Below are 27,789 nucleotides of genomic sequence, written 5' to 3' on the forward strand. Positions count from 1 at the left end.
AAAAAAAAGATACAAAAAAATACAAAAAGATTTGCATTTAGGTTGTTATTTGTTCAATAAAGGCATGGGGAAGAAAAATATATAAAGAAGTTCCAAGCAACAAGGAAATTGAGGAATAGAGTTACAAATTGTCGAAGTCCCATGAAGATCAAGAGTTTATCATCAACAGTTGAAGACCGAAGACGAAGAAGAAGATAAAGAAGACGAGCTGAAGACTACGTATCTATTGGATGCTATGAGAGTGGTGTTTTCATCACTGCCGATCATATGTGAAGGTGGTGAGTACTCCCATCCTCGCAATAATAGTTGATTTCTTTTCTTAGAGATCATCAGAAAAAGTCTTTTATTTCCCACGATTTTGTGGGGTCTCCAGAAATAATTCAGAAGGTTTCCTTCCCATCATTCAACTTGTGTAGGATTTTTCTCTTCATTCCTACCTTCACACATGTGAGACCCATAAAAAATCCGTCTTATTGAGTGCAATTATCATAAAATCCTCTTAAGTAAGGCAGAAGTCGAGGCGAAATGCTTATTGATCGCTCTCAAACACGCATTCTCTCATTATGGTGTGGTTATTTCTCACTCAACATTTAAGAATGAGAATATGTTCTTTGGTATTTATAACTTCTTATTAATAGCATGCATAAACTCTATATCCTCATAGCTCTTTGGATGCTTGGGACGCTGGAACACTTTGAAGCTGGAGTAGGTTTGTGGGTGTACCTCTCGTAAGCCCTCACGAGACTATAACTCGCCACTAGGGACACCTAGGGGTTTAAAGGCCTGTTGCACATGCTAAGTGTAATCGTAACCTCGACGACAATGAGTTGTTGTATTTTAGATAGTTTGCTCGAGGACTAGAAAAAGCCAAGTGTGGGGGAATTTGATAAGTGCATATTTTATATATTTTTAGTGTCAATTCCATGCTAGTAATTGCTTATGTTCTTGCAAATTATTGTATATTACGTTTGCTTTTCTCTATTTGTGTTTCACTAGGTGAATCATCCAAAAGAAGTGAATTGACACTTAATTGTGTAAAGAAAGAAGTTAGATACAAATAGAGAATAACCACAGTAGTTGTTACGGCTGGAAAGTCTCAGCCGTGATAGAAAGAAAGAAAAAGGAGCTGAATCCGGGATAAGTTACGGCCGGAAATTCTTGGCCGTAATAAGAGAATGCGAAAGTAGGTTGTCAGTTCCACGAAACTGACAAGCCAAAGTTTATTATTTGGGCTGGGCTTCCTAGGTATTAAAGTGATCCCATGCGACTATTTATTCCCAAATGCACAGCCAGACTTCGGCATTGGCTTATTTTTGGAATTTGGTGAGTTTCTTGCAACCTAATTCGACCGGGATTCGAGACACGGACACTTCTACAATTTAGGGATTATATAAGAGACTTCTTAACCTAAAATTGGATAACACATATCTCTATACATCTCATATTATAATTTTGTTCTTCATTAATACTTTAGGGTTTACCCCTTTAGGGGGAAACCGGGTAATTGTGTAAGCATGAGAAGTTAAACTTTATGTTGATTGAGGATGAATTCAATGTTCTAAGCGTGAATCTTTATTAGTTATATAAATAATATTGGAGTTTTATCATCATCGTTTGTTTTCACTATTTCTAGGGTTTATGATTGATTAATTAGATTGTTTGGAGTGCACGCTATCTTTTGATCATTTTATTGCTAGTAAAGGGTTATGATATCCGTGTAATTGTTGAATAATCCTTACACAAGTAGAGAACGTGAGACCTTGCAGAGGGATTCTGTGGAGAAATCGTGTGTGAAGACAACACTAGTAAGTAGACCTTGCGCTAAGAGTCTTACTGGTGGGATCAACCTAAGTTCACATAACTTAAAACTTCCAATTGGGTTACACCTTGAGTGTGCTACTACTTGGTGGTTAAGTTGGATAGAACTTGATATGCGAGCGCTTCGGTATCAAGTTATACAAGGAACTTTGGGGATATCACTGATCTAGTTGCTTTCCTACGGTTGTTGATGAATGGTTCTAACGAAGATAAGTATACTAATCCAGCTATCGCTTGGTAACGGTGAAGGATTCCTTGATCAATCTTTTTTTGTTTATTATTGTCTTTTTATTTATCTTACAACCAACCTCCCTTTGTTTTATCTTATTTTGCTATTTAAATAACGTGTCAATCACACAGCTCTTTGTGAGAACGATCCTTACTACCGCTATATTGTTTATTTAATTAGTGGGAAATATCTCGATTAATTTGTTGTGGTTACGACACGCATCACTAAATGAAGGTATATTTCATTTGTGTGTAACAAGCTAAAACCATCTAACAGTAGAGAGATATTGCTTTGGTTTTAAGCAAACTTAGCTTGAATCTTAAATCAGGTTTTCATCTAACGGTTAATATTGATTGCTTTGTTTCAAAGCTATCAGACCTTGATTTGAAGAATATATAAGGAAGAACTCTAGCAAATGGAAAACCGAATCCCTATATCTCCTGTGTGATACTAGTTGCGTACTAGAGTCGATTATCCTTTAACCTAGATTTTTATTAAAACAATTATAGGTTAACGAGTTAAAGACTTTATTGGGATTCTGAAGCCCGACCCAACTATTTCTCTGTAGTTGCGTGTTCTGATTTTACTTGTTCTGTCGTATCACTACACCAAAACAGACTTTTTGTCGCGTTTATAAACGTTGCGCATAATTTGTGCAACGGTAATAACTGTTGGCAAAAGGTGTTGCGCATTGGTCTGCAACGCATGCTATCCGTTGCACAAATTATATTGAGCAACGCTTATAAACGTTGTACAATTGTTGGTGCAACAGTTTGTTTTTCTTATTTGTGCAACGTATATGTTAATTTGTACAACGGTTATTATAAATAAAATAACACTTTTATGGGTCCCATTTTAGTCTCTGTCAACGTTTTATTTATTCGGTTGCAGTTATATACGTTGCTCATTTCAGGTGACCTGTGCAACTGATACTTGTCCTACTTTTATATCCGTTGCAAAATAATTTTCCGGTTGAGAAAAAAGTTGCCGCCGGTTGGAACTCTGTCAGATTTCTGCACCTGAATTAAAATCGATGTTCTTGATCATCACAATCCTTATAATGTTCTCTCTTTATTATTCAATCATTACTAGAAACAAATTCATGTTTCATTTCACAATGAGTAAACTAAATCTAAAACAACTTCAACAAAACAAACTGAAATAAAGAAGACAAATAAAGAGCCAAGGGCCTTCAACTTTGGTTCAAGGTAAAAACCTACCAATTTTCTTGCGTAGTTAATCCTAATGCATGGTTTAAGCCACTAACATCACTCATGTGCACAGTACCTATGTTTATACCACTGGCAGGGGTATTGATGCTTGAACACAAACACATGTACTACTCTTCTCAATCCTTATCATGATGGAATTTGTTGCTTCCTTGATGTTTTCAACATCATCATCGGAACACACCACATACATCAAGGCCCTGAAAAGGTGGATTGAAATTTAACACGAAACCCCATTTAGAATGTCGTTGTGATACAAGTATAGATCTACCAATGTGCACCAACCAAAATCAAATGGAAAACAGACATTACCTGAGCATTGATATTCACACCATGTGCTGCTTTGAGTTCTTTGTGATGCAGATAAGAGCCGTGAGGAAATAAATCATGCATTAGTGTGGAAAAACATGGATATCTATAATATAAAAGAAAATGATTTGTTTGGTGTTAGTGACAAAAATTTGGTGGTCATCTTTTTCTGACAAAAACACCCCTCCGTGTTTTTATTTTGTTCATGGGACATTGTAATAACGTAAATGGAAGAAGGGTATGGTAGTAAAATTGACGAATTTAACACTCTTTTTTCTGACCAAGATGTCTCTCCGTGTTTTCAAGGGTTTTATTATGCCGTCACGAGATTCCGGTGAATTTTATAAAAACGAAGCGCAATTGCATAACCTACCTTTCTACTTCTGAAAACAGTTTCATCTTCCTAATTCTCTCCGCCACCACTCTCTTCCACCTCCTTCAATTAATCCCCTCCGTGTTTCCTCCTCCATCACCACCATTACACAAGATCACCACCACCTCCCTCAAACCAGCGACACCACCATCGCGCATTGCATAAATCTAATCTAACCAATTTTATTTTAATTTAATTCATACAACAACAAATGCTTCTTCGTAATTCATATACAAATATATATATTCATCTGCTATATTTCAATTCACTAATCAACCATTTACACAAATTATTCGACCAAAGATTAATGAATACTAATTACTTCACCACCTAACACCATGAATACTATGACATGGCTGCAAGTGACGCATAATGATTCCGCGTTACAAAGTTATAGTCCAAGTCAGGGTTCCTCCATAATAGTGCAATGCAAAGCCATAATAATGGTATACTGTATAACCCGTCAAGCACTAAGATAGTGGCACTCTGTAGGGCCAGTGAAGCGCAAAGGTGACGCTATACTATAAAAACATTTGGATAAGTAATGGATCTTATTGGCCGACACAATGAAGCTTCATTGAAGGATTGGCAAGACGAGGCCAAAGTGACAGATGCAACATGCGATGTTGGCATCGATGCATATCCATGGAATTGATGTGGCCCAAACTCAAGGATGATGAAAGAGTGAAGATTGGGCCAGGAGTTGTTTTATGGTATTAGTTCAAGGCTGGATAAAGCTTGAACAATGCAAACAATCTAGTAATGCAAGAGTGGCATTACTATTGTCAAACAGATTGGCTAAGTAAAGCATATGGCGCCAGATAACCAGATTGAGCTAAGGAGTTGGCCTTGATGATTGAAGCACAAGAATTGTCCGTGCATTAGCTTAGAGAAATAAGCATGCAGGGCCAAGATGGCTGAGCATTGGATCAAGGCAGAATTCAGTAAAGCACAAAAATTGTGCAATATGGCTCAAGTGGCGGTTAGGAGTTGGTTACGAGCTTTACAAGCATGCCAAATGTGTGAGACAAGGGAGAACGGTTATAAAAGTAGTTTATAACCATTTGTGAGTGTTCATAACCACCAAGAACAGGTGTGGCACCTGTTTGCGTGACAACTCAAAAGGTGGCAGTTGAAGTTGGCGGTTATGGAAACTACATGGACACTTGGCTGTTCAAGGCTTGTGCAGCGGTTGCACAGAAGTTTTGGCCTGATACTAGTTAGTATAAATATCCTAGGAATCAATAAGTTTAATGTTTTTCATTTTGGGAGAAGAACCACTAATGTCGAGAGTTTTTTAGGCATTCACCAAGAGGGTGAATGGCCTGTTTTGGTCCATGTGATGGACGAGTTTTGTAATCTTCCTTTAATGCAATAAAATGGGTTTGTTGCAGTATATCTTTGTGTTCTAATGTTGCTGATTTGTGTGAGTTGGTCAATTGGTTTGATGCATGGCAGAACCTCTTATGCTTATGGGGGCATGAAGAGTTAGAGAGAAAGAAGAAAAGTCTTCCGTTGCGTATTGTCTTATGAGTGAAGGAAGATGCATACTTTGGTGCGAGTATGCAAGGCTGAGTACTTGTGGGTGAAGATGATTCACTGAACCACATAGTATTGCCGGTCATGTCCCATGAAAATTTTAGGTGATTAAATGGGCATGTGACAGCCGGTATCAGAGCCAGGTCAAGGGACACAGTTGCTGATTTTTCTATCTTTTACTCAAGTTAATGTCATTTTTTTGTCAAATTCAGTGAAGAATTATTTGGGTTTCACTAGTATGGAGACTAGAAGAAGTTGGTCTTGTATGGAAAAATCAACTGGAATGAACTTGAAGCTTGGAGTAGCAACAAGCCACGAAAGTTTATGACAAATGTGTCAAAATTTCATCCCAAAGTGTTAGACGAACGTGCAAGAGTCATTGAAAACCGGGTTTTCAAGTGATGGCATGACAAAACTAAGGAGTATGTTGACTTCTATGGTGCAAGTCAGGTGTTAAAGTCCATGTTTCTCACAAGTATGCAAAGATTACGCATTTGGAATGCATATCTTGGTAGTGTTATCAGTAGCGAGTACATTACATGTGGTAATGGGAATTTTGCGAAAATTCTTGAACTCAAAGATGGTGTTGGGCTTTGCAGTGGCAAAGAAAATGAAGAACATGTCTATGCGATAGATTGAAGGTGTTTTCATCATAGCCAGTTGATGAAAGTTTATAGTTATCTCTCTTGAATGTATGTACCTTGGTGGCAATGCAAAGTCTGGTTGCGAACCAGCAATGTTTATGGCAATGTGATGCCATAAAAGAATAATTTGATGGACAATTCTTATCTATCATAAAGCTTATGGAAAGACTGAAGACAGAAGCACAAGTTAGGGGAAAACCGATACACGACGGTCTTGCGTTTGCAAAGAGTTCTTCATTGATGCTAGATGCGCACAAGGAGTGTGTTTGCACCTGGTTTATGAGTGGGATCAGTATGATTGGACAAGGGTGTCCAAATACCTGCATTTGATCATAACCACAAGGGGATGTTCTTGTCAACTACAAATCAGTATTGCTACAAAGATGATTTTGGATAAGGGGAAAGACAAGAGTTTCCAGTTGTGCATGGGCAGTAAAAATAAGTTCCAAGTTTGAAGAAGAATGCGGCATTCTTGCTTCATGGAACGTAGGCAGTGGCGCCTCATTTGCAAGGATTATGGCCTTGTTAAAATTGTCCAAAGTGTTTATCCGCGGAAGTCATTGAGTGATATAACTTTGTTGAGCTCTATGGTGATGCTCAAAATCACCAAGTTAAGTCCGTTCCAGTTGTGCAAAGGTGCACAAGTTTGTGTCAAGATGTGAGTGATAATTGGCATAGCATGTGCCAAATGAGATTTGGGCATGGCCAAGATGCATGATGTGGTTGGAGATGCAAGTTAGACGAATCATAGATGCGTGGAAAAAGAAGGACAAAGTAGTGGTGATGCATAAGAATGGCATAAGGTCATTTTTGAAGAAATCTTCATGAAAGCTAAAGAAAAATGATAGCATCAGTCTAAAAGGAGTATTCAACTAATTGTCAATTATAATGTGCTTTGTTATGGGAGTGGCATACAAACGTTGATAGTTGGAAGAGTGCATGTGGCAAAGTGAATTGCGACATTGGGGACAGTAGGTGTTGTCTCGCTTCCTTTGTTGCTTAGAAGCGAAGATGAAGTCATTATTGCAAGGCTTGTTAGGTCTTACAAGTTGCAATCAGTTGGCACGAGTATTTTCTCAAGTTTGAGTATACTTTGAGTTTAGGTCGAGTGGATCTTGGTGTTGGAATGAAGTATCTCTATGTAAGGTAGTAGTGAATGAGGGTATTTGAAGTGAAAGATCTAGCCTCTTTCGTTCAAAGTAAAGCTAGTTCGCATGGAAGATGCTACACAATATATTAAGCCAAAATATGCAATAGAAGACGCTGAAAGTGAAAGAAGCAAATAGAGGAGTTGGTGGCATAGTTGAGTTTGTTGTTGAGAGTTATGTGGAAGTGCGAAGGCATTTGGCAGCGAAAGCATGGATTAACGCAGCAAGAATGAAGATGGAAGTCCATCAAGTATATGAGTTAATAGTAACTCATTGTTAGGAAGAACATGATGTTGTTTTTCCTCCACGTTAAAGCGTAGAAGTTTGAAAGAGCAAGTGATGCTTAAAGTGCTAGTTTCAAAGGCGCGTGAAGAGGAACCCTGTCCAGTGAGGCAATAATAAACCCCGGGTATCCTAAGTCATGGCTAATGTCATGCATTTCAGTCGGAATTGAAGGAATTAAGCTAAGTTATGCATATCAGGGTGATATGTTGGCTGTTTGAAGTGTACACTTAGGCATGGAATGGCTTGGAGAAAATATTTGTGATGCAGATGCAATTGAATTAGGACCATTGGTTTAGGTTAAGTCAAAAGAGTACTGTTGAATTTCAGATGAGTTCTGAAAATGCATGGCAACAGATCACAAATGCATTTGAGTATTGATATGCGGCTTGAAGAAGAGTTGGAACGTGCACAACGTAACCATAAAAGTTCAAGATCAGTAGGATCAATGGAAAGGTAGTAAATCTAAGTGATAGCATAAAGTACTAGGCAGAGAAGTTTTGGCAAGGTTAAAGGCCAAGCAAAGTTTGCTGATTTCTGAGAAGGGCTCGGAAGTGTACAAGGCCAGAGAACAAGTATAACAAGTAGACTTTGTTGCGTTGAACGAGGGCGTTGAACGGATTACGTGTGTGTGTGGGGGGGGGTCTATGAAATGGCTGCAAGTGACGCATAATGATTAAGTTACAGTGTTACAGGCCAAGTCAGGGTTCCGCCGTAATGGCGCAATGCAAATCCATAATAGCGGTATACTGTATAAACCGTCAAGCACTAAGATAGTGGCACCCTGTAGGGCCAGTAAAGCGCAAAGGTGACGCTACACTATAAAGATATTTGGCTAAGTAATGGAGCTTATTGGCCGACACAATGAAGCTTCATTGAAGGATTGGTAAGACGAGGCCAAAGTGACATATGCAACATGCGATGTTGGCATCGATGCATATCCATGGAATTGAGTTAGCCCAAACTCAAAGATGATGCAAGAGTGAAGATTGGGCCAGGAGTTGGTCTATGGCATTAGTTCAAGGCTGGCCAAAGCTTGAACAATGCAAACAAGCTAGTAATGCAAGAGTGGCATTACTATTGTCAAACATATTGGCTAAGTAAAGCATATGGCGCCAGATAACCAGATTGAGCTAAGGAGTTTGCCTTGATGATTGAAGCACAAGGATTGTCCGTGCATTAGCTTAGAGAAATAAGCATGCAGGGCCAAGATGGCTGAGCATTGGATCAAGGCATAATTTGGTAAAGCACAACAGTTGTGCAATATGGCTCAAGTGTCGGTTAGGAGTTGGTTACGAGCTTTACAAGCATGCCAAATTTGTGAGACAAGGGAGAACGGTTATAAAAGTAATTGATAAACATTTGTGAGTGTTCATAACCACCAAGAACAGGTGTGCCACCTGTTGGCGTGGCACCTGTTGGCGTGACAACTCAAAAGGTGACAGTTGAAGTTGGCGGTTATGGAAACTACTTGGACACATGGTTGTTCAAGGCTTGTGCAGCGGTTGCACAGAAGTTTTGGCCTGATCCTAGTTAGTATAAATAGCCTAGGAATCAATAAGTTTAGTGTTGTTCATTTTGGGAGAAGAAACACTAATGTAGAGAGTGTTTTAGGCATTCACCAAGAGGGTGAATGGCCTGTTTTGGTTCATGTGACGGACGAGTTTTGTAATCTTCCTTTAGTGCAATAAAATGGGTTTGCTGCAGTATATCTTTGTATTCTAATGTTGCTGATTTGTGTGAGTTGGTCAATTGGTTTGATGCATGGCAGAACCTCTTATGCTTATCGGGGCATAAACAGTTAGAGAGAAAAAGAAAAGCCTTCTGTTGCGTATTGTCTTATGAGTGAAGGCAGATGCATACTTTGGTGCGAGTATGGAAGGATGATTACTTGTGGGTGAAGATGATTCACTGAACAACATAGTATTGCTGGTCATGTCCCATGAAAACTTTAGGCGATTAAATGGGCATGTGACAGACATCACCATAACCAGCCCCACCACCGCTGCCAACACCAGCACCACCACCGCTGATAAGTCCTCTTTGTACTTCAATTTCGTTCCAAAAAAAAAGTTTTCAATTGATTTATGGGTCGGGATCCCTTAACAAACGATTTGGACAAAACCTTTTAACAAAATTTGTTAACCGTGAGATCCCCATTCATCTAACGGCTTGCTTTTTCGATGACGAGGCACTTACTTTAAGGTTGTTTTGTGTTTGGCTCATTGTTCAAATAAGGGACCAACGTAAATGTATGAAATATAGTGACGGAATAATGGAGAAAATACTTACCTGAGTTATAACCTTCATCTTCTTCCCACAGTATTATCAAATTAAGCGAATGGTAATTATTTATCTCCTTGATTTACCGTTTTAATGTAGAAAAGTTTGAAACTGATTCCTTTTCATGAATATTTCAATTAAAATTCTGAGATGTTAATAGAGATTAAAAAGAGTATAAATGGGATCGTCCATAAAATATTCATATAGGAATAGATCTTTGATTAGCATTCACCTCTTGCTTAGAGATGGCTGTCTTTTTTTCTAAAACTTCTCGCCTTCATCTTAGTCGACCTTATAATCATGACTATATGGAAAGGGATCTTTAGTCCCACCCACTGGTTTAGAAACTTAGGATGTGGAGGAGCATAATTTTTCTAGATCAAGGCATCTCTCTGTTCACGCAACTAATTGTATTGCTCCTCCATAGTAAGAGAGCCTTTATATGTTTGTACATGCGGCAGTAGAGGATAATCAAATTATAAAAATCAAACCATTCTTTCACAATCTTCTCACCCTACGTTATTTGTAAGAGGTTCAAAGGCTTCTTCTTGCCATCAGCAGCAGAAGAAAAGAATTATGATGATTATTTTGTTGTGATGACGACGATTAGGCTATTTTTTTCCTTTCTCCTATAATCTCGTAGTCATATTTACCTTTTTCTTTTCTTATTAAATGAGCCAAACACAAATTTAGATGCCACCTCATCTGTAATCTAAACTGTTAGATGAATAAGATTTCACGGTTAACAAATTTTGTTAAAAGGTTTTGTCAGAGTGGTTTGTTAACAGATCCCGACCCTTGATTTATAAGCTTCAAATCGTCTCAATTTAAGAAAATGGATCAAAATAAAATAAAATTCAAAAAAGCAAATAAGTAGAACAAGAAAGAAGGAAAAGAAGCAATTTCGAAAGAATCAGGAAGTGATTCTGATTTCAAAGAGGTATCTATTTGAAGGAAATCCATTACAAGAGGTTGACTCAGTGCTCTGAAAATCGGCGATCAACTCGGAGAATTTTTTTCGTTTCGTTCATCAATTTCCAAGGTAGATAATCATTTCTCAGGTGTTCTTACATATTCATTGATGATTGGTGTTATTACATGATGATCTTTTACCACTAAATCCTCTTTTAAATCGCTATATTTGCTTAATCATAAAGGCAAATAAGGTTTTCTTCGATGGAAGTCCCAGTAGTAGATCTGGTTACTCCTGTTGAAGAATGTCCATCAATTGATCTAATAGATAATAATTCAGAAGATAGATATGATGTATGTAAATTTTATTTAATTGGTAGATTGGATTATTTGAGAATTAAATTTGTGGATGTTGTTATAAGTTTGAAGAATCAATGGAAATTAACTGGTTCATGCAAAATGATTCCTCTGGGAAAGGGTTTTTTCACAATCAAATTGGAGAATATGGAAGATAAGAACTCAATTAAAGCTGGCAAATGGGAAGTTGCAGATCAAGTTTCAAGGGTTCGGAATTGGATGCCTAATTTCAGACCAGAAAATCAAAGGACATCATCAGCTATGGTATGGGTCTATTATCCTGGTCTTAGTCTTGAATATTGGGATGAAAAAAAACTTTTCACCATTAACAGAGCAATTGGCACGCCAGTAAAGGTTGATGAAGTTACTATGAATTATGAAAATGGTTTATATGCAAGAGTGTTGGTAGAGATTGATTTAGCACAGAAAATTCCTAATAAACTATGGATTAAAAACAAATATGGAGGATTTATGCAAAATGTTTTGCTAACTAAGCTACCCAAATTTTTTTCAAAACAGAGCATTGCTCGTGAAGATGATGTGGAAGATCATGCACTCAAATGAAGAGTGGGAAGTTTTCTTTAAAGATAAGTATATGGAAAAAATGGCCAATGGAGCCATAAATGGCAATTATCTACTGTGTGGCCAAGTCTTAAATAGGCATGGGAAATCCTAAAAGAAGACATCAGGTGGAACATAGGGACTGGAGAAAAAGTATCAGTTTGGTATGATGTTTGGACAGGTGATACTCCTCTGGTGGATAAAATGGGATCTTCTCAACTCTTTCTAAACAACAAGAAGATGAAGCTAGCTGACATCTTATATGAAGATTCATGGGCTTTACCAACTGAAATCCAGGCTGTGTTAATGAATCAAAAATTACCTAAAATATTTGGAGATGAAGATGAATTAATATGGAATGGTGATATTAAAGGTACATTTACAATGTCAGCAACAACAAACAAACTAAGACACAAAGAACCTAAAAAGCATTGGTTAAGGTATGTATGGAATAATTTTTTGCATCTAAGTATAGCAAGCAATATCTGGAAATTGGTGCAAGGAATATACATTGATAATGCAATCATGGTAAGTAAAGGGTATGAGTTAGCATCTAGATGTTGTGTCTGTGAAAATGATCAGGATAACATGGACTATTTACTCTGGAAATGTGATGTTAGTGTTGAAATATGAAAATGGATTTCAACAATTTTTATGTTCAAGGCTCCTGAATCATTTGAAGATGTATGGAAATGTGCAAAAAACAAAAGTCCTCTCATACAAAAAATCTGGATTACAGCTTCTTATGTTATTCTCAAGAAAATATGGTCCCAAAAGAACAAAAAGTACTTTAAAGAAGTAAAACCAAATGCTCAAAATATTCAAAGGAAAGTAATCAAATATGTGCAGGAAGGTGGTCTAAGAATTAAAGAGCATAAATGGAGTCAAGTTTATGATGATCAGATAATAAAACTTTTCAACCCGGGTCACAGAAAAACAAAATTCCAGTGCATCAAAGCATGTTTCTGGACTCCTCCAACAAATGTTTACATTTTTTTTTGCTGTGATGGATCATCATTTGGGAATCCAGGAGCAGTTAGCTTTGGAGTGGTCATCAGAGATGAATTTTTCCAAGTAATAGGTACTTTATGTGGTGGTTTGGGAATGGCAACAAATTACATAGCAGAGAACTATGCAGTATTATGTGCAACTGAGTTAGCTATGGAATGGGGATTAACAAAGATCATAATAAGATCATACTCCAAAACTGTGTTGCAGGAGTTTGGAGCAGGAAAAATATCATGGTTTCTGAAATCCAGATGGAGAAGAACACAATCAAAAATTCCTTTCATACAATTTGAACATTGCTACAGGGAGGTAAATTTTTATGCTGACACTGTGGCTAAGAGAGGAGCTAAGCTGATGGCAAGTGAAAGACAGTTCCACAAAGACAGACCTAATTTCTTACCTAGAATTGAAATGCCTCATTGTGAGTATTATAGATTCTGTTAGGATCAGTCGAGGGTTTCTTAGTAATCCCAATTTGAGGATGTCCTTTTTACTTCTTATTTTGAACAGTATTTTGGACCTCAATTTGGAACTAATAAAATAATTGATTTAGCCAAAAAAAAAAAAAAAAAAAACAAATTCAGTATAAATCTATCAAATTTTTCTTAAAACCACAATCTTTGAATCGGATGGAAACAGACCGAGGGTTAGGCTGTGTATAAAAAACAAAAAGTTACAAATACTCCGAACTAGAAAGTGAAAGCACAACGCAAGCTAGGTTTATGTATTGAGCTAGGCAATGACCAAATAGGCGAATAGACCTTACGTTTTTGGAGCAAGAATCTGTTTGAGAAGGTGCAACGTGGATTAAAACTAAGAAGGTAGTAAGCATAGTTTAGAGACATATGTTTTCAATTATGATCTCAAAGACGACTGTCGATGCAACAATTTATTTTTCAAATTATAGTTTAGCATTATAAAATTAAAACTAAAGTAGAATTTAATAATTATGTTGCCGATAACTAAGCGACGATTTAATTTTTTAAACATTTCACGATTTTTGATCCTATTATCAATTTCGTTCCCGTTACCCCCTTTCCTGGTGACTAAGCCACCGCCACCGCCAAGGGCACATCAAAAATTATACTTTTTTACGCCGGTATAGTTCCATTATGGCATGGGTTATCCATAAGTTTCAGAAACATGCGATACAATGAACAACGTTTCATAAGCACAGATTTTGAACAACAATTCAGAACAACATTCTAAGGATAATGGCAAGAGAAGAATTTCATGTGCAAATGGTAAATCTTTCGCAAGTATTCAGCGAATGCAATGTTATCAGGATCTTGACTGTGAAGCCTTATATTCTGCGTCAGGTTATACACGTTCATTAGTGAATATATTCCTTTCCTATTAAAAAAAAGTTGGTGAATATTGACCCGATATACCGACAAAAGCATTAGCTATAGCACCAGCACCCCTTCCGTCCCCGTGCCATTATGGCACGGGTAAACCACTAGTATTGAAGATTATACAATACAAATATATCTGTAAGATAGTTAGGACTGTCTAGTTTTAATGTAAAACAGGACAAGTAAGGTTAGCCTTCGCTAAAGATCCTCAAGGTAGTAGCCTTTGCTAAAGATCCTGGGTAAGTTGCTGACATGGCCATTATTCCAGCACATGCTCCAGCTCCTAGGCTATTACTGTAGAAAATATTTTTGTACACAAGATACAACAATAAATAATTTACCTTCTGGATAACTCCAGCTTCAGGGCTAATAATTGCATAATCAAAGATTCAGGAGACAGTTTCTGAAATAGACGCTATTTGAATGATTGGAAACAATTTCTGATATGTACGTTATCGGTTTCAACTTGAGAAATTGGCTCATCGATTTGATGAGAGTATATGTTGCCGCTAGCTGTCATGCCACTTGCAAGCGGTGATCCAGGAAGAATGAGATGCAAACTGCAGGACAGGCGCTGAAGAACCTATATGTATCATGAATATTAAGTTTAACAGTGTAGAGAGAGAGGGTGAACTCTTTAAGAAAACTGCATGATACACACTTTATGTTTAGCTTTATTCAAATCACCTGATTTCAAGGATCCCATATTCTTAAAACAGGATCAGAACTACCGGCAGCAATGAGCGCAGAGCTATCACCTCCAACATCAAGGTCGTTGAGAACTTTTCCGCAGAACTACAGAATGCACAACATATGGTTATTATAACACAAGTAATAATCATATTTGCTACATTCCTTTTATTATAACAGATACCCAAACCTCGCTAGCAACTAACCGGTAACACTTGGCTTCTCTAAGGAAGCAAGGTTGATAAAATTTAAGCACATATAAATTCTTTTTTTCTTTTTTGCAAAAAAGGCAATATATAACCGATATCATAAGATTGGGGCTTCCATACCAAGCTCAAGACATCTCTGCCTGTTTCAACATCCCAACTTCTAATGGAATGATCCCATGATAGAATATATGGTTCGCTCCTCTGGCCAGGCAACAGAGGACACACATTGTGTATGGCCAACAAGTGAGCTCACAGCTTCCCCCTGAATACCAAGAGGCCGAAATTAGGTTATAACAAGAAATAGTTATGACTAAGTGGGACTCTACTTGATAACAAGCTTATTATAGGTAATTGTCAGCCACTTATTACAGGAGAAGATGAAGACTGCATACCTCAAGCTGGGATTCCTCCGCCTTAGAGTTCACTTTTCTCTTCTTTACTGAGACCACGTCACCGTCTGAATCAGACTCATTTGTCCGCCACAAGTTGATTGTAGAATCCCAAGAACCAGAATATACCTAAATGTATTCATAAAACAATAAATCATGTGTTCGGCTTGCTTAGACGGAGATGAACTTAACTTTAACATGCCATTAGAAAGTGGAGAAAATAAGTGATACCATTTTTCCTGAGGGTTGTGGTGAAACACGTTGCACAGACGATGAGTGCCGTCGCAGGATTTAAAAGCTCTAACGTTATTAGTGGGCTCCTCTGCGTCAAACTTGTATAAGATAGAAGATATTAAACAGGGCAATCAGAATTTTCCGATCAAAGTCTAACAAGTAATTCATTTATACCTTCCACAGCCTCACTGTCCTATCTTTAAAAGCAGTAGCAACGCATGTGGTCAAGCTGCTCTTAGCACCTGTAGGATAAAAGCACTGTTAAGTCGATTGACAAGAAAAGATGAGGATTCTTCAAAACACATATAAGTGAACAAATGTAGATCACATTAACTCGATAAGCAATTCAGAGCTGCGAAAGAGACACTTGCAAAGAAGGAAAATTACACTGAAAATCACCTTTCTGATTGATGATACTAACAGACGTAATAGCATCCCCATGTCCCTCCAGTATATGGGTACATGATCCACCTTTCCACACCCTAGTAAAATTAGAAACTGGATCGTCAAGTCCTGTTTTTGTTGACTTTTTCATGGTAAAAAAACAAACCAAAAAATCAACCACATTCAAAAACAAATTATTGTGTACAGATTCTTGACACCCAAACTACATTTTCTGTGGTAATACAGTTGCCATGCTAGTAAGTACAAGGATGGTTTTTGTTCTCCTATTCAGATGGGGCTCAAGGTTCACAACTGATTTCAAGCTGAGGACCTTGGTATCCTTCCACGATTAACTTCAGTAAAACTTAAACGCTTATGAACAACAGAGTTTTACAACTCCAAAGTAAAGAAAACATGGTCCTCGAAATGAGAAATATAAACTTAGTATAGCGGGAAAAATATACCTTCCAAAACCGTCATAGCACCCAGTCAAAATAAACCTGCCATAAGGAATTAATCAAAGTTAGTATACCAATAATGATCAAAAATGATGCATCCAAATGTAAAAGACTTGTCAGTGCACAATATTGGAGCACCAAATTATTTGTTGTACAAGAGTAAATATCTCAGGTTAATGCTGTAATCAATATGAGAGCACATCTTTCTGGTCTGCTACAAAATGACTAAGAAAAAAAATTCAGACCACATTATAGAGTAGAGTATGCTTCTGCGCATTAAACATCCACACACTTACCCTGGATTAGAACCACTGACCGCACTGACCAATCGTCATGCAGACATGGATCTTCCTATTTTCCTGTCATCAATTTGAACACTATCACCAGGTTCTACACCAAACATATATTACATATAAAAGCAATAAATATTTCATTGCCCAAATATATTAATCAAACACATAGAACAAAAAATCTAACAAAGAAAGATGATGATGAGAAGTTATGACATACTTTTCAAGAAAGCTGCTAGAGTACCATCTGTAATGGATTCTCCCATGAAAGGAACAACAGCATCAACAATGTCACCTTCAAAATAACAGAAGTAGACGACATTCAGATTACACTGCTCGAAAAATGTATGAGTACAAAATTATATATCAAAAGAATAGCTACCAAGAGGGGTATTTAAACACCGCACCATTATCTGAAGAGAATGACCTAATCCACCTGAAGCTTTGAATCTTCTCGAAGTAAGCAACCAAGCTCCCTGCATCACATCCCATGCAAAATTTCGCGTGTTGAGTTAAGGCACATTCCATAAGAAGAAACTAAGTGGATTAGATTTACAGAATGAAACTTCTTTATGACAGGGTAAGTTCCACTGAGAGCTAACTTCATAGACATTGAAGTAACTATGGTACCTGCAAACACAAGATTTACAATGATCATAATTTTAGCATTGAAAAAACAGTATATATGTTTCTTCACAACCAAAGCAACCAAAGGACTATAACATTATTTTATTTCTTACCAGGTAAGGGAGGGATGAAAAGCATAAATTACATGTGCATACCTTGAAAGTGAGATTCTCTCCTCCAACCTTTACCTGCATCACACCAGCACCAGCACCACCACCCATTCTCATAGTAAATCCAGATGCACATCACAGACACTAAGATAATGAGGCACCACCGGCACCAACAAGCCCAAAAATCTGCAGATCTAACCACACCACCAACACCTGCTACCACCATCAACAGAAAAACCCACATCACCTACTCTAAGCAATAAAACCATTTTCACCAGCAAAACCATACAAGCAGCATTTTAGAACACCACATGACCACAAAACTTGAATCAAAAGAAAAACCCATACTTTAAAACTCCATCAAATACAGTAAACAGAAACAAAAATTGCAAAATCTTTACAAAATGTTAACTACCAAAAGATGTTATTCATAGAATTAGGTCAAGATAAAGATAAAACGATAGTAGCAAAAACAAGTAAATATATTAGGGTTATACCTTGCAGGATCTATTAATTTACAATTAGAGAAAGAAACTTCAGGTTGGAACCAAGCATCTCACATATTTATCTTTACATAAGAAACGAGTTCTAGGGTTTGAGTTATTGAAAGATTAGATTTGATTTCCAAAAGACGAGTTTTGATTTGTGAGATTAGGGTTTTGGAGAAATTGGTGTTGATTTCGCATATTCGGTTTGGGATTCGAAGAGCAGAAAAAATGGGAGGAGGAGAAGTCGATGTGAATCCTGTTGAGAGAGATAAGAAAATAAGAGAAAATAAGGGAAAATGAAAAAAATATAGAAGAGCGAGATAGGATAATAAGGATAATAAGGTTGCAAAAGCCATTTAAGCCCTCAACTATATTAATAAAGACTAGTGTCTCCTGGGTTTTTTTCCTTTACGATAATTAGGATTCGGTGTAACGGATAATTTGGTGGGCAACGGTTAACGTTGTTAACTGTGCAACGTATATATTCGTTGCACACTTCCGTAAATGAAACGTTGCTAAAACCAGGATATGGTGTAGTGTATTGAATACTATCTTCTCTAAGATTGGCTCGAGATTTATCTCTGATAGGTAAGATATAAAAAGTAATCACAAAGCTCTTCGTCTCATTTTTTATGATTCCAAAATAACTTGTTCTACTACCATATAGTTAAGTTATTGTGAAGTTATTGATATTTTTAGGTTGTTCTTCGAGAATATAAGACCGGATTATCAATTGGTTCTTGTTCACCTTGATTTATCAAAAGACTGAACAAAACTTCATATGTATTTCTGTGGGAGACAGATTTATCTATCAGAATAGACTTATCTGTGTGAGACAAATTTCTTTATCAAGTCTTCGAATTTGGGTCGTAGAAACTCTTAGTTGTTAGTGAGATCATCTAAGGAAATCAAGTTCGTAGAGTCCTGCTGGGATTCAGAGACGTAAGGAATGCGACTGTACCTTAATCGGTGTGATACTTGGTTAGGTCTCAACTACATTACAGTGTGAAGTTAACTTATAGTAGGTTAGTGTCTGTAGCGGCTTAAAACAGTGTGATGTTCAAATCTGGACTAGGTCCCGGGGTTTTTCTGCATTTGCGGTTTCCTCGTTAACAAAATTTCTGGTGTCTTTGTTATTTCTTTTACGCATTATATTTGTTTATGTAATTGAAGTATCACAGATTGTGCGAAGTATAACAAGTTGATATGTTGTTTTGTTTTGGTCATGAAGTATCTCTATGGAAATTTCATTAGGATCCCACTAATTTTCATACCTTTATCAATTCTTATTGACAAAAAGGGGGGGAATTAATGTGTAATTCACACTACAAATACATATGGTTTACGGATCATTATGTAAGGGGGAGCAGTTTTCATGTGAGATGAAGTATTGACTAAGGGGGAGTGATACATATCACCATAGTATTATTGTCAAAGTTGTGATACAATTGAACTTTGATGCTGTGTAATAATACTATGACATTGTATAACAGTGATTGAGAGCAACTGTTTTCTCATTGTTATAGCTACCAGATTTGAACCCCGGGACCTAGTCCAGATTTGACCACCACACTGTATTAAGCCTCTACAGACACTAGCCTACTCCAAGTTAACTTCGGACTGGAATGTAATTGAGCCCTAATCAATCTCACACTGATCAAGGTACAGTCTCGCTCCTTACGTCTCTGAATCCCATCAGGACTCTACGCACTTGATTCCCTTAGATGGTCTCACCCACAACTAAGAGTTGCTACGACCCAAAGTTGAAGACTTGATAAACAAATCTTTCTCACACAGAAAAGTCTATAGTATTGATAAATCTGTCTCCCATAGATAAACCTATGAGTTTTGTTCCGTCTTTTGATAAATCAAGGTGAACAGGAACCAATTGATATACCGGACTTTTATTCCCGAAGAACAATCTAGAAATATCAATCACTTCACAATAATCTTAATCGTATGGTAGCGAAACAAGATATTGTGGAATCACAAACGATGAGACGAAGATGTTTGTGACTACTTTTTATCTTACCTATCTGAGATTAAATCTCGAGCCAATCTTAGAGAAGATAGTACTCAATCACGATAAAAACAACAAGATCGGATCACGCAACTACAGAGAAAATAGTTGGGTCTGGCTTCACAATTCCAATTAAGTCTTTAAGTCGTTGACCTATAGGGTTTCGTGAAAAACCTAAGGTTAAAGGAGAATCGACTCTAGTTGCAACTAGTATCACACAGGAGGTGTGGGGATTAGGTTTCCCAGTTGCTAGAGTTCTCCTTTATATAGTCTTCAAATCAGGATTTGCAATCAATGTTACCTTGATAACAAAGCATTCAATATTCACTGTTAGATGAAAACCTGATCAGACTCAAGCTAACATCTTTCAACCGTAGTACCTTCATTTAGATATGAGTAACCGTACCTAAACGTGTACACCTTGTTGGCTCAACAATAGTTAACCGTAGTTAGCCATATGAACACTTTCATATCAACCTTATTCATCTTAACCATAACTAGTTCAAATGACTCAAATGAAACTAGTTCTAGAATTGTTCAATTTTTTATATTCTCATAGAAGTATACAAGACACAATTGAAACAAAATCGATTTTGATTCACTCGAATCAAGTCATGAACATTATAGCCACAGTTTGCAAAAGATTGCATTCCTTATTATATAAATGTATTAGTTCTTGAACAAACTGATTCTGGAACATCATCCACTTAGGTATGCGTACGGGTATGCGTACCTAAGTAGCCGGACCAAGTTTGAGTTTCGCTAGTATGTATACCATCCAAACTCAAAACCAGACCTGAACCTTACGCCAGTACGCGTACCGGTTTGCATACCAGGTTCCCGGACTTTCTCAAAACCAACAAGTACGCATACGGTTATGCATACCATGGTTCCCGAACATGGATTACATATATCTAAGTACGCATATTATGCTTAAATCCATTTGTTCTAAACTCTATTTCAGTCATTGAAACTGTCTTAGAGGATGACAATAGTTGTTTTCACTATCTATTAGCATCAAGCGATTTCAAGTTATTGAAATAATCAATACGAAACACTCTAAGTCTACATCAAATGACTGTATCACATAAATCATGTAAGATGTTACCATGCGATTTTCATATGATCATCTTTTGACTTTCGTTAAGAGTATAAAATGAACTTGGTTGAAGCGAAAGCTTACCAACACATATTTCGAGAATCCTAACTTGGAATTCATCCAACTGACGTAGAGAAAAAAGTCGTTAAGGTTCTTTCACCAAAATATACAACGATTCTAGAAGGTAAAGGTATAGAATACATATCAATTTAAAAATATAAGTGAAAAACTTAATTTAATCATGGCGAAGACTGAGGACAATCAAACAATATACCTGCAAAGATATAGTATTTCCTGAAATGACACCAATATCGTACCCAAAAATCACACCACTAAGAGCTGGAAATAGGAACATGCAAACACTTTAGAAGGTCATTCCCGGGAAGATAAAATTTAGTATCCTCTTCGAACCCAGGAAATAAAGCATGATGCAAATAAATAAATAAATAAGAAAAATCCAAATTTATAGGAAGCGATAGTAAATGCTCTACCCAACTCCGAATACAACATACATGTCCAAAAAGAAATTTTTGGTTCTGAGTGTTGATTGCTAAAGGCTTTTGCATTGTACCATCGTTCTAAGGAATAACTCAAACTAAATCAAACCAACTAACGCAATAGTCTCATATGCATTATGGAAACTTTCCCCGGTTCCAACAAGGATCCTGATTGACTGCAATCCAAAAACAATTATATTTGATTAATCTAAAAATTTGAATGAGTTCAAATTCTAATCCCCAATGTCTTAACCAAACTTAAAACCTCACCAGTGCAGGAACAAGGCACACTTAAAATAATCATATTTGTTAGTTAAGACTCAACTTAAACTCTGAACTTAATTCAATCATTTCACCCCATTTTTCAAACTCTCTCAAAATTCTGGTGGTGTTGGATTAATCAGAAATGGTGATGAAACCATTTCTCAAAAAGCATTAACCTGAACCGGAGGATTCATCATGAAAACAAACCATCAATAATAGTTGGAACTTGTGAAACATTCAATCTAACCATGGAAATTACATTATTAAAACACATTAAATTTCCATCTTATTTTCACTTTGTTATGAGCAACTTAAAACACAGATTCAATTTTCAAGTTTCAACAATGGAGAAATTAATAGGGTTTAACAGCGTTTCAAGTGAGACTCAAATCAAACCAGGCCTAATGTAAAAATTATACCAAAAACTAAACTATCATAATCTTACCTCAAAAAAAATTCGATCAGATTTTTTTTCCCCAAGTCTGAAGTTTGCAATCGTCGGTTAATAAAAATAAATTGGGATCTCCTGGAAAAAAAATGGTTGATGATTCTCTATAATTAATTAACGTGGAAGTAATTCAATGAATTCACCCAATTTTGAATTTAAGGTTACAGGATAGATGATGATTGAATGTTCAATCAAACCAAAACCCTGAACCCAAAATTTGAAACTGAGAAAATTTTAATGGAACGAAGAACTTCGATGGAAAAAAAGGAATGGAGATTTAACGAAGAGGTTTCGATGGAAAGAGATCGACGAGAGTTGTTTGTGAAAGGGAACAAATGAGAAAGAAGTACTGTATTATTGGTTTACCCCTGGATGTTTTCACATTTACAACATAACATGAGGAAGAAACAAAAACACGGAGGGTTGTTCGGGTCATTTTCTCTATCGTGCTAGTCTAACTTGCCCCTTGTTTTTTGAACATCTACGAAAATACCACAAAGAAACTGAAAATGGGAGGGACATCTTAGTCGTTTCCAGGTGTCCGGACCAAAATGTTTTGGGACACTTTTTTTTTTTTTGATAACAAAGTAACCTTTCATTGATGAAAATTCAAGGTTACATTTGGTTTAAAATGGATATTTAGAGAATACAAAGTAACAAGAACATGCCATACATAGGGGTGGGACTTGGGTTGGGTTAACCCACTCAACCCATGCCCAACCCGAACATTGGGCGGGTATGGGAAACGTACATCAAAACTTTGGGCAAGTTTGGGCATAATTTTTATAAACCCGAGTTAAATTTGGGCAAGCATGGGCACAAATATTTCTAACCCAAACAACCCGTCCAACCCGAAGAACTATGATGCAGCTATTTAATTACAAACTTTAGATATTATCTTCACATCTAATAATGAAAATATAAATTCTATCTATCTCATTAATCAATCATTCAATATGAAAAATGTTTATATTATTGTAAATAATCTTCGGTTAATTGGAAATTTAAGATAAATGGAGCAATTAAATCTTATTATAACCAAAATTTATCATTCTCGTATTAACAAACTCATATGTCTAGTGAAACTTGGGCCAACCCGATGAACATAATTTGGGCGGACTTGGGCAGTACCTTCATGGGTTCCACGGGTTCGATGGGCAATCTGGGCAAGGATTCCTAGCTCGGGTCTTCCACGGCCAAGCCTTCTAACCCGCCCAACCAACCCAAGTCCCACCCCTAGCCATACAATTACAACACCAAAAAATCCGACAAGAGAAAGAGAAGGATCAACAGAACATGACGAATATAAGCATGAATAAGAACCAATTAAATCATTGGAATAATGGTCTTTCTCGGAATTAAAATCCAACCATTTTGTTCGTTTTTCTTCTTCATAAAGAAACGCTCCTAAAATTGGAGTGATTTGCTCAAATATCTTAAAACTTGTGATAAAAATTTCGTCGTCAAGAATATCATTGATAAAGATTTCGTTGCCGGATAATCTAAGGATGAAGCTTCCGTCGTTGGAGACAAAAATGATGAAGATCTCGTTGTTGGAATGCATCTCAAGTGATCTTAAACCCCATAGTAACCAAGAACGACCATTAAAGTCGAAATCAACCTCTCTAATAGAGGAGATAAAACCACCATAAAGGTGCAAAAAAACTTATCAAATGATAAGAAATAAACATAAATAAACCTAGCTATAACAAAGATCTAGATAAAAGCAAGGAAAGGAAGTAAATTCTTGCTCAGATGCGGCCCAAAACGGACCAGATCTGAGCAGGTGATGTTTCCGGTAAGGGTGTTTTTTTCTCTGTGTGGAGGAAATGTTTTGGGACACTAACCAAATCATTTTTATTTATATTGTAGATATTTTTTGTAATGGCTAAATTGCTCTTATACTTTAATTATTATTTTTTGTTTCTTTTTGCTAGGATCCCTCCCAGCTTGTTGGAAGATCCTTTCCAGTTTTTTGTTGGGCCCTCTTTGTATTGATTGGTTTCAAAGATAATTAAATTAATTTATTTTTTTAAATTGAGTGGCGCAGCAGCAGCAGTCGCGGTTGACTTGCTCTCTTCGATTACTGGGGTGGTCAATCTTTGGTTGGCGGGAAAGTGCCTTAATGAGTTAGGCGAGTTCACAACCAGTGCACCCCTAACTCCGTTAGAGCATTGCTCGGCCAAACTCGCATGCGGTGCTATCTCAAGCATGTTTTTCAATATTAGTGATCAAAACTATATGTCTTGATTTCTAGTTTACTTATGACTAAGTCTCGGTCTAGGATAGTCAAGTGTAGTTGAAGCTCCATACTCCATGGCGATCACCTTACGAAGACGAAGAACTACTCAAGGAATCGGTGGAACTTCATCCGACTAAAAGGTATGTGGATACTTGAACTTATCTATCACTCAAAGTCAATTTTATATCCTACTCTTGAGACAAAGTCGTTTAAGTATGATAGTTTTCATACATACACATTTGCTATTTCGAGCCGAGTTTACTCGCCTATCTTTCTCTCGAAATATATGTTGGTAAGCTTTCGCTTTAACCATTTTCATCTTTACCCGTGACGAAAGTCATGATGACGTTTCAATCTTGAAAATAGCTTTGATGACGATAGTCGTGAATAACGATTGTTATAACATTATAGAAGAACGTTTCAATGATTGAAATATAGAGTTGACATCACCATCTATGGATATAAGCATATATAGTGTATTCGCATATTAGTGTATAAATCCATGTACCGAAAGCCAAGTGCGTGCATATGTGTGCATGCAGTATTGGTGAAGGAGACAAGTTGAGTACGCGTACCCACAGAAGTTTTCATACCGAAAATTTATGCTGGAGTTTGTAAGTTTGCAAACTAGTAAACCAATCACCTTAGGTACGCGTACCCACGGAAGTTTTCGAACCGAAAATTTCTGCTGAATTTGTAAACTCAAATCCGGTAGCTCATGAACTTAAAACAGTAAATTATAAGGAATGCAATCTTTTCAAACCGTGGACATATTGTTCATGAATTGATTCAAGTGGATCAAACCGATTTTGTTTCAATTGTGTCTATGAATAAAGACCTAATCAATTGAACAACTCTTCAACTAGTTCTTATGAGTCATTTGAACTAGTTATGAGAAAGATGAATACAGTTAATATGAAAGTGCTCATATGGCTAACCATTGGTTAACTACTTGTGAACCAACTAAGTGTACACGTTTAGGTACGATTACTCAAACCTAAATGAATGCATTTCATTTGTGTGTGTGACAAGCTAAGTTTCGATCTAGCGGTTGAAAGATATTAGCTTGGTTGAATCAGGTTTTTCATCTAACAGTGAATATTGAATGCTTTGTTACCAAGGTAACTTAGATTGCAAACCCTGATTAGAAAACTATATAAAGGGTACATCTAGCATCTGGAAAAACTAATCCCCACACATCCTGTGTGATACTAGTTAGTTTGCTAGAGTCGATTCTCCTTTAACCTTAGGTTTCTTCTCGAGACCCTGTAGGTTAACGACTGAAAGACTTCATTGGGATTGTGAAGCCAGACGAAACTACTTTTCTTGTAGTTGAACGATCTGATGTTTCCATTTTCTATCGTACGAGTTCAATTGAATAATTGGCTTGAGATTATATCTCCGATAGGGCAAGATAAAAAGAAATCACAAACATCTTCGTCTCATCGTTTGTGATTCCACAATATCTAGTTTCGCTACCATACGATTTGGATTATTGTTAGGTGATTGATAATACTAGGTTGTTCTTCGAGAATATAAGACCGGTTTATCAATTAGTTCATGTTCACCTTGATTGATAAAAATATGGAACAAAAATTCTTGGGTATTTCTGTGGGAGACAGATTTATTCAATTTTATAGACTTTTCTGTGTGAGACAGATTTGTCTATCAAGTCTTCGATTTTGGGTCGTAGCAACTCTTAGTTGTGGGTGAGATCAGCTAAGGGAATCAAGTGCGTAGTATTATGCTGGGGTCAAAGACGTAAGGAGTGCAACTATACCTTGAATCAGTATGAGATTGATTAGGGTTCAACTACAGTCCAGACCGAAGTTAGTTTGTAGTAGGCTCGTGTCTGTAACGGTTTAATACAGTATGGTGTTCAATCTGGACTAGGTCCCGGGGTTTTTCTGCATTTGCGGCTTCCTCGTCAACAAAATTTCTGGTGTCTGTGTTATTTCTATTCCGCATTATATTTTGTTATATAATTGAAATATCACAGGTTGTGCGTTGTATCGATCAATTGTGAAATCCAACCTTTGGTTGTTGATTGGAAATTGATTGATCCTTGGATATTGGTCTTTGGTACCATCCAACTTTATATCTCTTGTATTTAATCAAGACTCGCAGATTTGCTTGGGTAAGAATTAAATCAAGAGATAGAGATATAAAACTCTTTGGTATAATTTTCTATTGATTGAGTCTAACTGTCTAGTTGATTCTCATAAAAGTATATTGGAGTTTTTCCATACAGATTTCTAATCGAAATATTGGGTGAGGTTGTTAGACCCCCGCTTTTTCAATTGGTATCAGAGCAGGCAAACACGTTCAAGACCTCAAAAGTCTGTGTTTGTAGCGATCTGACTCTATGGACAGAGGTGTTATCTCTATTAACGTACCACCAGTCTTCGATGACTCTAATTACTTATGGTGGAAAATTGCTATGCGAGATTTTCTTCAAGCACGTGATTTTCAATTATGGGTATATATTGTTAATGGCTATGATGCTCCCGTTTTTGCAGTAGGTAACGTTAATGTTCCAAAACATATTGGCGAATACGATGCTGCTGAGATACTTGCTGCGAAGCAAAACTCCGATGGTTTGAATGCCATCATACATGCCATTACCCCAAATCTTCAGCACCATGTGTCAAACTGCACTAGGTCTAAAGATGCGTGGGATATCTTAGAAACCGTATTCGAAGGTAATACCAGTGAAAAGGAAGCTAGGCTTCAAAACCTTAATTCCGATTGGGAAAACCTTCGTATGTCAGATGAAGATTCATTTGATGAGTTTAATCACAAAGTGTCTGAAATTGTTAATGCATATTTTGCATTGGGTAAGAATATTCCTGAAAAGGACATTGTGATGAAAATTCTCAGATCACTGCCATCTAGATACGACTCTAAGAAGCATGCCATTGTTGAGGGAAATAACCTTGATACACTTTCCAAAAACACTCTGATAGGAAAGTTAAAACTTCTTGACACAAGCAGAACGTTCACGCTCAATGATGTAACCAAAATAGGTGTATCCTCTCACTTGTCTTGGGCTGATGAATGTGATAATTCACTATTAATCAGAAAAGTCAAGGATTTGATAAAGAGGAAAAATAGATGTGATGAATATCTATCTTCAGTTAATGCTTCTGATGATTCAATAGAAGATAGAAATACTCTGGATGTCTCAGATGAGTCTACTACTGAGTCTCTCTCTCCTCTTCAACTTATGATTCAGAACTTGAATATGACACATAGTTTCTTGAACTCTTGAATAAAGAGATTCTTCAAGAAAA

At 36.8% G+C, this 27,789-nt stretch overlaps 2 long non-coding RNA genes and 1 pseudogene across 2 annotated transcripts; all 3 read right to left on the reverse strand.

The window, feature by feature from the left end:
* Positions 1–14,082: 14,082 nt before the first annotated feature.
* On the reverse strand, positions 14,083–16,845 carry LOC113352430 (annotated as a pseudogene).
* Positions 16,846–16,920: 75 nt separating this feature from the next.
* Positions 16,921–18,226, reverse strand: LOC113349809. Its single transcript, XR_003360381.1, has 3 exons — positions 17,936–18,226; positions 17,109–17,651; positions 16,921–16,996 (listed from the first exon to the last, which is right to left on the reverse strand). It is a non-coding gene; the product is annotated as an uncharacterized LOC113349809 (long non-coding RNA).
* Positions 18,227–21,356: 3,130 nt separating this feature from the next.
* On the reverse strand, positions 21,357–22,530 carry LOC113354262. Its single transcript, XR_003361754.1, has 2 exons — positions 22,252–22,530; positions 21,357–21,718 (listed from the first exon to the last, which is right to left on the reverse strand). It is a non-coding gene; the product is annotated as an uncharacterized LOC113354262 (long non-coding RNA).
* Between the last annotated feature and the right edge of the window lie 5,259 nt (positions 22,531–27,789).

The sequence above is a fragment of the Papaver somniferum genome, chromosome 2, assembly GCF_003573695.1.
Source record: "Papaver somniferum cultivar HN1 chromosome 2, ASM357369v1, whole genome shotgun sequence".
Lineage (NCBI taxonomy): Eukaryota > Viridiplantae > Streptophyta > Magnoliopsida > Ranunculales > Papaveraceae > Papaver > Papaver somniferum.